The sequence below is a fragment of the Theropithecus gelada genome, chromosome X, assembly GCF_003255815.1.
Source record: "Theropithecus gelada isolate Dixy chromosome X, Tgel_1.0, whole genome shotgun sequence".
In the NCBI taxonomy this organism is placed as follows: domain Eukaryota; kingdom Metazoa; phylum Chordata; class Mammalia; order Primates; family Cercopithecidae; genus Theropithecus; species Theropithecus gelada.
In genome coordinates, this window is record NC_037689.1 from 3,246,301 (window position 1) to 3,258,191 (window position 11,891).

The window sequence follows — 11,891 nt, forward strand, 5'->3', positions numbered from 1 at the left end:
CAAGATGCATTTTTTTTTTTGCATTATTCTCCTCTGCACACATTTCTGGGACATCAATTACCCAATTTTCATGTCCTGAATGAGGCTATGAAGTGTTTATGAGAAATATCTTTGACCTGCACAAGGCCTGCTATTCCCTCAGCAAAGCACAGTGCTAAGGTGGGGTAAACATATATTCAGATACATATCAAGCTTTGGATTCCAGACTTTCACTAGAAGCTATCAATCTTACATACCACTCACTAGCAGTACTTACAAACTACTCACAGAAATTATATTTCTGTACTTTGTGTTTCCTGATGAGCATAATTCTGACATCTCTGATTTAACTGCAACAAAATTCAATGGGAAAAACTGTGTTTTTGGAGTTGTGTAAAAAAAAAAAAAAAGTGGGTCAGTACAACCGCTTTGGAAATCTATTTCGCAGTACTGACTAAAACTAATCATATGCATAACCTCTGGCACAGCAATTCCACCCCTTTATATATAATCAACAGAAATGGGTGTGCACATATGTAGCAAAAAAATTACTTACATAAAAACTCATACAGCTTTTATTTTAATAGTATGATTATTATTAAGAGCCAAAAACTGAACATGACCCAAATGTCCATCAATCTTAGAAAGAGTAAATAAATTATGGCATAATCACACAATGAAATACTACTGAGAAAATGAAAAAAGAGCAAATCACTGCTGCATACAACAACATCAATGAATCTCAAAATCTTAAGTTGCATGAAATAAGATAGATAGCAATAAATAGATATACCGTTTCATTCACATAAATTTCAAAAACAGATGGTACTAATCTATAATTCTAGAAGATGGGGTGTGAAATAATAATCTGTTTCATATTTCTGGTGCCAATTACACAGGTATGTTAAATTTATGAAAACTTGCTGAACTGTGCATGTATAATTTCTGTACTCTTTCATATGTATGTTATATTACAATAAATATCAGCAAATCAGAATGTAAACATACATATTCTGACTGAAGAGAGAGAGAAAGGAAGCATTTGAGGCAAAGGGAACAATATTACAAAGGTACTGTGATGTGAAAAACATGCTGTGTGCTGTGTTATTGGAATGGTGAGTAGTTCAGTAGGGCAGGAGCACAGCTATGCTTATAGGTAAAAGAGGAGAGGTAGAGGAAACCTTTTATTTCTGGAATATAGTAAGAGTTTAAAAATGCGTTTTGACAAATCACAAGCATTCTTATACACCAGTAACAGACAGAGAGCCAAATCATGAATGAACTTCCATTCACAATTGCTTCAAAGGGAATAAAATACCTAGGAATCCAACTTACAAGGGATGTAAAGGACCTCTTCAAGGAGAACTACAAACCACTGCTCAGTGAAATAAAAGAAGACACAAACAAATGGAAGAAGATACCATGCTCATGGATAGGAAGAATCAGTATCGTGAAAATGGCCATACTGCCCAAGGTAATTTATAGATTCAATGCCATCCCCATCAAGCTACCAATGAGTTTCTTCACAGAATTGGAAAAAACTGCTTTAAAGTTCATATGGAACCAAAAAAGAGCCCGCATTGCCAAGACAATCCTAAGTCAAAAGAACAAAGCTGGAGGCATCACGCTACCTGACTTCAAACTATACTACAAGGGTACAGTAAACAAAACAGCATGGTACTGGTACCAAAACAGAGATATAGACCAATGGAACAGAACAGAGTACTCAGAAATAATACCACACATCTACAACCATCTGCTCTTTTACAAACCTGAGAGAAACAAGAAATGGGGAAAGGATTCCCTATTTAATAAATGGTGCTGGGAAAATTGGCTAGCCATAAGTAGAAAGCTGAAACTGGATCCTTTTCTTACTCCTTATACAAAAATTAATTCAAGATGGATTAGAGACGTAAATGTTAGACCTAATACCATAAAAACCCTAGATGAACACCTAGGTAATACCATTCAGGACATAGGCATGGGCAAGGACTTCATGTCTAAAACACCAAAAGCAATGGCAACAAAAGCCAAAATTGACAAATGGGATCTCATTAAACTGAAGAGCTTCTGCACAGCAAAAGAAACTACCATCAGAGTGAACAGGCAACCTACAGAATGGGAGAAAATTGTTGCAATCTACTCATCTGACAAAGGGCTAATATCCAGAACCTACAAAGAACTCAATCACATTTACAAGAAAAAAACAGTCAACCCCATCAAAAAGTGGGTAAAGGATATGAAAAGACATTTCTCAAAAGAAGACATTCATACAGCCAACAGACACATGAAAAAATGCTCATCATCACTGGCCATCAGAGAAATGCAAATCAAAACCACAATGAGATATCATCTCACACCAGTTAGAATGGTAATCTTTAAAAAGTCAGGAAACAACAGGTGCTGGAGAGGATGTGGAGAAATAGGAAAACTTTTACACTGTTGGTGGGATTGTAAAGTAGTTCAACCATTATGGAAAATAGTATGGCGATTCCTCAAGGATCTAGAACTAGAAGTACCATATGACCCAGCCATCCCATTACTGGGTATATACCCAAAGGATTATAAATCATGCTGCTATAAAGACACATGCACACGTATGTTTATTGTGGCACTATCCACAATAGCAAAGACTTGGAATCAACCCAAATGTCCATCAGTGACAGACTGGATTAAGAAAATGTGGCACATATACACCATGAATACTATGCAGCCATAAAAAAGGGTGAGTTTGTGTCCTTTGTAGGGACATGGATGCAGCTGGAAACCATCATTCTCAGCAAACTATCGCAAGAACAGAAAACCAAAGACCACATGTTCTCACTCATAGGTGGGAACTGAACAATGAGATCACTTGGACTCGGGAAGGGGAACATCACACACTGGGGCCTATCATGGGGAGGGGGGAGGGGGGAGGGATTGCATTGGGAGTTATACCTGATGTAAATGAGGAGTTGATGGGTGCTGACGAGTTGATGGGTGCAGCACACCAACATGGCACAAGTATACATATGTAACAAACCTGCACGTTATGCACATGTAGCCTAGAACTTAAAGTATAATAATAATAATAATAATAATAATAATAATAATAATAATAAATGTGTTTTGACTTGTTTATTCCCAAAATTAAGTCCACTCTCACCATATGTATTGTATATATGTATTTACAATAGGCCACCTATCTGAATGTTCTGGAAGCACCTCAACATAGACACTCTGGAACAAAATATCTTCAGTCTGATACCGCATCCACAGACTAAAACTTGTTCTTCCTTTGGTACCTTGGCACCATTCTTCACTCCATTGCCCAAATCAGAATCCTGGGAGTCACCTTTACTTCCTCTTCTCCCACAAGCAATCAATAACCAAATACTGGTGATACCATATCATACACACTCATACACATAAACAGAAAACACTCAAAAATCTTTACTATGACTTTCATTCAGAGCTATGTCAAAGATAGGTTTCTTTTCTCTTCTAAGTAGTACATTTTTATTTATCATGTCATTTATAACTTTAGAATCTACCTGCTTCTCTACAGTCCAGTGTCTCCTACCTTAGTTTAAGGCCTACTGTTTCACGTGGACTTATCACAAAAGTCTCTAGACAGTATTTCTGCTGATAGTTTCTCCTCTTTTCTAAGCATGCTCCACACTGCTGTAGCAGGATGTTTCTAAACACCAAAATCTTTAGCATGCCTTATATTGCCCTTCACAATCCTTCCTTTTTCACCCCCAGAGCCCTTATCTTCCCTAAATAAAATTGCTGTCCTAAATATCACTCCAGCTGAATACATGCTGATTTCCATTATGTTCAAAATGCTGCTTTAGAATTCCTTTCATATTTGGTGTATGTAGAATTCTAGAATAAGGGATATAATAACTAAAAACTTTGTTGTGCCTCCCACCTAACTTTTATTTGACTGGTCAGATGCCATGACACATCAATACATGATTGTGGTCAATTCTCTATTCTCTTTTTATTAATCAAGCTTATCATTGTGGCCTTCTGTCACATTGCAGTCAACTGTCAAGTAAGACTCTGAGATTAAGGTTTGAGTTTAGGTAGAGGAAATTGGCCTCACAGGCCTCCAAACTTAACTATAAGATCTAGCTTGACCTACCACAGTTCTCTGAATAGAGTTCTGGGGAACAAGTCTAATTATGTGTTATGTTCCTTTTCCTTACCATTCTTTCTTGTGTTCCTCAGGGACTTTGTGGAGAGGACCAAGATAGGCCCAAGATAACTATTCTTTTTTTCTGAGCCAAACACCATTAAAGTCTCCTACTACTTCTGAAGTTGTATGTGCATAGAAGAAAACCAGCCTCAGGACTTTATCTTACCACATAAGCCTCATCACTAACTTTATGTACCCACCTCTGCTTTTGACTATTCCAAAAATTAAGTCCACTCTCAGTAATCTGTCACAGAAATGTTAAAGTATTTGTGAATATCCAAAACATAGGTCTTTGCAGAGTTTGCTGCATAGAGCAAGTGTTCAATACATCAACTGAATGTTAATGAGGATAATCCAATTATCTTTAAAATAGACAATCAACGAACAATTTTCTGGGAAAGAAGTGCATTTTATTCTCAGCACTCTCTGAAAGGAAGATTCTAAAACAGCAGCCATAGTTTAGTTAAGATCCATTCTCCAAAAGAAGTCTGAAGACTAGCTTAATAACATACAACAAACTCCAGGGGACTGGTTTTTATATCAAATGACTATCTGAGAAGATCTGGTCATATTTGTGAAATCCAATACTAATTTTTCCTTTGTAGTCATGAGACTATTATATACAACTGGCTGTTACTATTTTTTTTATAATGCTGATGAGTTGTTTCCTTTCTCATTCTATACAGAATTCAAAGCAGATTGAACAGACTTAAACAGCAATATGAGGATTCCACCCAAACGAATGACCAAAACATCTGGAAAGCAAAGGCTTTCAGAGCCTAAAATCACTGAGATGATCAAAGAGCTCTACTAAAGAAGGTGGAAGTTCATTCCTTAAAAATATGTTGAAAAGAGTATCCTCGTCACTTTTCTGAGATCCTTCCTAAATATAGCTAGATAGATTTCTACAGCTTGAAAGTTTTATTATGACATACACACACCAAACACACACATCCCTCCCCTTCTTCCTGTTAATCTCTTACTCTCTCATTTGTTTTAAACCACACACACACAAACGCCCAGTATAACCATATAGAATTGCTAATATTTAACAATTTTTACCTACAAAAGTGCCAATTTTTTATGGTTCAACTGAATATATATACATATAGTATAGCAAATTAGCATATATTATATAATAATATGTATATGTATGTAAATTACCATGTATTATATAATAAAACATATTGATGTGTGTGTGTGTGTGTGTGTGTGTGTGTGTGTGTGTGTATTTTTCCCTCAGAGAGTTAGGCCATACTAGTTTCTATGAAAACCAAACTTTGCCCAAAGGGCATAATTCAGCTGCTATGACTAGTTTCATTCTTCTTTCAACTCAATACACACTCATACACATAAACAGAAAACACTCAAAAGTCTTTACTATGACTTTCATTCAGAGCTATGTCAAAGATAGGTTTCTTTTTTCTTCTAAGTAGTATATTTTTATTTATAGTTAATAATGTGGAAATTAAGGTTAATAAAAATCGGGAGAAAATTATGTTAAGTGAAATAAGTGAGGCACCAAAAAACAAATGCATGTTCTCACTTATATGTGGAAGCTACACAATTGATTTGATGGAGGTAGAGAGTTTGTAATGGTCATTGCCAGAGGCTGAGAAGGATAATGGGGATAGGAGGATGAAGAGGGGCTTGTTAACAGGTACAAAGATACAGTTAGATAGAAGAAATAAGTCCTAGAGTGACCTAGGCAGGTCACTCCTCCTCTTTGACTACAGTAGTTAAAATGTAGACTCAGGAACCACAGTAGTTGTTTGACCTTGAATAAGTTAAATAACTGCTTTATACCTTAGTTTCCCATCTATAAGATAGGGATAATAATAGTTCCTATCTTATAATGTTATAGTGAAGATTCATGGCTTATTTAGTGTAAAGTACTTCTAAGAGTGCATGAATATATTGTCTAATAAATGTGAATTGTTATTGTTTCCAGTAAGTTTTCATTTGGCATAGGAAATGAATGGCAGATTCTTATCAGTCTTACAGTCTAGTTAACTAAGAATTACTATGTCTATCACCAGAAGTTATTACATTTAAAATCACAATTAAAATGGAAGGAAAACAAAGTAATACAAACTACTATGACAGCTTCTATGGCTTCAGCATTGGGAATCTCAATTTTGATTGATCTACTCAACAAATGTGCTGAATACTCACTCTGTGCCAGGCACTATGTTATATACTTCACATACATTACCTTATATTTACCTCACAATACTTCTATGTAGAAGCCAGTGTTGTGCCAGCATTATACTGAGGCTAAATGATGTGCCCAAGGTCACACAGTTGTCACTGCTTAAGCTAAGATTTGAATCCAAGTTCCAAAACCCAGGTTCAACAGCATGCAAAAATTGAGCTGAAACTGTATGAATCTCTAGAAGCACATGCTCCAAAAAAGCATTCAAAATTAGAGCTTACTGTTTGTTAGTTAGTTTGTACACACAGACACACACATACACACATATGGTCTGGGAAAGAAAATGCTATTTAAGAGTTTAGTTATTTAAAAGGAATAGAGACTGAGAAGACAAAACTGTCCCCTGTTCTCAAAATATTTCCGTGGCTTCCATTTTGGCTCCTAATTTTCTTCCTTTCCCGCAAACAAAATCCTGTGGGGTCTCTTACATTAGTCTCCTTCTCTACACCACCACTGATGTTATCCTTTTATACACTAGTTAACTATTTAAATAACCTCTTAACTCTTTTCCCTGTTGGTATTCTACCCTTCCTCCACTGCAGTCTGTATGGCTTTTACCTTGCTTGAACCCACTCACCTAGACTTTTAGCAAAATGCTAGAACCAGGTCAGAAAGTGCTAGAGCTACAAGAGACCTATGTATTGAGCAAGGCAGAGATTATGTCATTTTCCTATTGGAAAACCGTCAATGACCTAATAGAAAATGTACAAAGGCAGTTCACAGAATCAGAAAGCCAAAATTGCCAACAAACAGACAAAAAGATGTTCAGCCTCATTAGTTACCAAGGAAATTCACATTATAACAAAAATGTGATGCTATTTTAACCCATCAAGTTGGAAAACAATATAAATGGTTGTTTGAGTGTGTGAGATAATACAAATTTTCCAATACTGCTGGTGGGAATGAAAGCTAGGACAGCAACCTTGGAGAGTGATTCAGGCTAAAGATGTATATATTTTGTGACATATCAAATCTGATGTACTGTAGATACATCTTCTTAATCCAAGGTCTAGAGAACTTCAGGAAGTCCATGATGTTGAATGGGGAAAAATTATATTTTTATTTTTATTTTGCTTTACTTTTAAGTTCAGGGGTACATGTGCTGAATGTGCAGATTTGTTACATTAGTAAACATGTGTCATGGTGGCTTGCTGCACAGATCATCCCATCACCAAGTTATTAAGCCCAGCATCCATTAGCAATTTTCCTGATGCTTTCCCTCCTGCCACACTCCCCAACAGGCCCCACTGTGTGTTGTCCTCCCCTCACCATGTCCAAGTGTTCTCATCATTCAGCTCCACTTATAACTGAGAACTTGCAGTATTTGGTTTTCTGTTCCTGCATTAGTTTGCTGAGTATAACAGCTTCCAGCTCCATCTATGTCTCTGCAAAACAAACGAACAAAGAAACAAAAACAAAAACAAAAAAATCATGATCCTGTTGCTTTTTATGGCTACACAGTATTTCATGGTGTACATGTACCACATTTTCTTTAACCAGTCTATCATTGATGGGCATGTTGTGTTGATTGCATGTCTTTGATATTGTGAAGAGTGCTGCAATGCACATATGCGTGCATGTATCCTTACAATAGAACAATTTATATTCCTATGGGTATATACTCAGTAATGGGACTGTTGGGTCAAATGATATTTCTGGTTCTAGGTCTTTGAGGAATAGCCACACTGTCTTCCACAAAAGTTGAACTAATTGACATTCCCACCTACAGTGTAAAAACATTCCTTTTTCTACGCAGTCTTGCCATCATCTGTTGTTTCTTGACTTTTTAATATTGGCCATTCTGACTGGTGTGAGTTGGTATCTCATTGTGGTTTTGATTTGCATTTCTCTAATGATCAGTGATGTTGAGCTTGTTTACATATGTTTGTTGGCCACACATATGTGTTCTTTTAAGAAGTGTCTGTTCATGTCCTTTGCCCACTTTTTAACAAGGTTGTTTTCTTATAAATTTATTTAAGTTTCTTGTAGATTTTGGATAATAGACCTTTGTCAGATGGATAGGTTGCAAAAAGTTTCTCCCATTCTGTAGACTGTCTGTTTACTCTGATGATAGTTTCTTTTGCTGTGCAGAAGCTCTTTAGTTTAACTGAATCCCATTTGTCAATTTTTGCATTTTTTGCAATTGCTTTTGATGTTTTTGTCATAAAATCTTTGCTCATGCCTATGTCCTGAATGGTATTGCCTAGATTCTCTTTTAGGATTTTTGTAGTTTTGGGTTTTACATTTAAGTGTTTCATCCATTTTGAGTTAGTTATTACATAAAGTGTAAGAAAGGGGTCCAGTTTCAGTTTTCTGCATATGGCTAGCCAGTTCTTCCAGCACCATTTATTAAATACGGAATAGTGTTAGTCCGTTCTCATGCTACTAATAAAGGCATACGCAAGACTGGGTAATTCGTAAAAGAAAAAGGTTGAATTGACTCAGTTCAGCATAGCTGGGGAGGCCTCAGGAAACTTACAATCATGGCAGAAGGAGAAGAACACATGTCATTCTTCACATCGCAGCAGCAGAAGAATGACTGCCCAGTGAGGGGGAAGCCCCTTAAAAAGCTATCAGATCTCATGAGAACTAACTCACTATCATAAGGAATAAAAAAAGGAAGAAGGAAACCACTCCCATGATTCAATTATTTCCATCCGGTCCCTCCCAAGACACATGGTGATTAAAGAAACTACAATTCAATGAAATGACATTTGGGTAGGGACAAAACCAAACCATATCATTCCACCCTTGGATCCCCCCAGATCTCATGTCCTCACATTTCAAAACACAACCATGCCTTTCCAACAGTACCAAGGTCTTAGCTCGTTCCAGCATTAACCCAAAATTACAAGCCCAAAATCTCATCTGAGAAAAGGCAAGTCCCTTCCACCTATGAGCCTGTAAAACTGAAAGCAAGTTAGTTATTTTCTAGATACAAGGGGGGTACAGGCATTGAATAAATACATCAGTTCCAAGTGGAAGAAATTGGCCAGAACCAAGGGGTTACAGGCCCCATGCAAGTCTGAAATCCAAAAGGGCAGTCATTAAACCTTAAAGTTCCAAAATAATCTCCTTTGACTCCATGTCTCACATCCAGGTCTTGCTGATGCAAGAGGTGGGCTCTCATGGCCTTGGGCAGGAATCCTTTCCCCATTGCTTGTTTTTGTCAGGTTTATTGCAGATCAGATGGGTGGTCTTATTTCTGAGTACTCTACTCTGTTCCATTAGTCTATGTGTCTGTTTTTGTACCAGTACCATGCTGTTTTGGATAGTGTGGCCTTGTAGTATAGTTTGAAGTCAGCTAGTGTGATGCCTCCAGCTTTGTTCTTTTTGTTAGCATTGTCTTGGCTATTTGGGCTCTTTTTTGGTTCCATATACATTTTAGAATAGTTTTTTTCTAATTCTGTGAAAAATGACAATAGTAGTTAAATGGGAATAGCACTGAATATGTAAATTACTTTAGGCAGTATGGCCATTTTCAAGATACTGATTTTTCCAATATTACTGAAGTTGCTTATCAGGTTAAGAAGCTTTTGCGTTGAGATGATGAGTTTTTCTAGATATAGGATCATGTCACCTGCAAATGGAGACAGTTTGACTTCCTCTCTTCCAATTTCAATACCTTCATTTCTTTCTACTGCCTGATTTCCCTGGCCAGAACTTCCAATACTATGTTGAATAAAAGTGTTGAGAGAGTGCATCCTTGTCTTGTGCTGGTTTTCAAAGGGAATATTTCCAGCTATTGCTCATTAAGTATGGTATTGTCTGTGGGTTTGTCATAAATGGTTCTTATTATTTTGAGGTATCTTCCATCAATATTTACTTTACTGAGAATTTTTAATATGAAGGGATGTTGAATTTTATCAAAAGCCTTTTCTACATCTATTGAGATAATCATGTGTTTTTATCCTCAGTTCTGTTTATTGATTTGCATATGTTGAATCTGCCTTGCATCCTGGAAATGAAGCAAAATTGATTGTGGTGGGCAAGCTTTTTGATGTTCTGCTGGAATTGATTTGCCAGTATTTTACTGAAATTTTTTTTTCCAGTTTTTTTTTTTTTTTTTAATTATACTTTAAGTTCAAGGGTACATGTGCATAATGTGCAGGTTTGTTACATAGGTATACTTGTGCCATGCTGGTGTGCTGCACCCATCAACTCGTCAGCACCCATCAACTCATCATTTACATCAGCTATAACTCCCAGTGCAATCCTTCCCCCCTCCCCCTCCCCATGATACGCCCCGGTGTGTGATGTTCCCCTTCCCAAGTCCAAGTGATCTCATTGTTCAGTTCCCACCTATGAGTGAGAACATGTGGTGTTTGGTTTTCTGTTCTTGTGATAGTTTGCTGAGAATGATGGTTTCCAGCTGCATCCATGTCCCTACAAAAGACACAAACTCATCCTTTTTTATGGCTGCATAGTATTCCATGGTGTAAATGTGCCACATTTTCTTAATCCAGTCTGTCACTGATGGACATTTGGGTTGATTCCAAGTCTTTGCTATTGTGAATAGTGCCACAATAAAAATACGTGTGCATGTGTCTTTATAGCAGCATGATTTATAATCCTTTGGGTATATACCCAGTAATGGGATGGCTGGGTCATATGGTACTTCTAGTTCTAGATCCTTGAGGAATCGCCACACTGTTTTCCATAATGGTTGAACTACTTTACAATCCCACCAACAGTGTAAAAGTTTTCCTATTTCTTCACATCCTCTCCAGCACCTATTGATTCCTGACTTTTTAATGATTGCCATTCTAACTGGTGTGAGATGGTATCTCATTGTGGTTTTGATTTGCATTTCTCTGATGGCCTGTGATGATGAGCATTTTTCATGTGTCTGTTGGCTGTATGAATGTCTTCTTCTGAGAAATGTCTGTTCGTATCCTTTGCCTACTTTTTCATGGGTTGTTTGTTTTTTTTCTTGTAAATTTGATTGAGTTCTTTGTAGGTTCTAGATATTAGCCCTTTGTCAGATGAGTAGATTGCAAAAATTTTCTCCTATTCTGTAGGTTGCCTGTTCACTCTGATGGTAGTTTCTTTTGCTGTGCAGAAGCTCTTCAGTTTAATGAGATCCCATTTGTCAATTTTGGCTTTTGTTGCCATTGCTTTTGGTGTTTTAGACATGAAGTCCTTGCCCATGCCTATGTCCTGAATGGTACTACCTAGGTGTTCATCTAGGGTTTTTATGGTATTAGGTCTAACATTTAAGTCTCTAATCCATCTTGAATTAATTTTCGTAGAAGGAGTAAGGAAAGGATCCAGTTTCAGCTTTCTACTTATGGCTAGCCAATTATCCCAGCCCCATTTATTGAATAGGGAATCCTTTAACCATTTCTTGTTTTTGTCAGGTTTGTCAAAGATCAGATGGCTGTAGATGTGTGGTATTATTTCTGAGTACTCTGTTCTGTTCCATTGGTCTATATCTCTGTTTTGGTACCAGTAAAATACTGCTTTGGTTACTGTAGCCTTGTAGTATAGTTTGAAGTCAGGTAGCGTGATGCC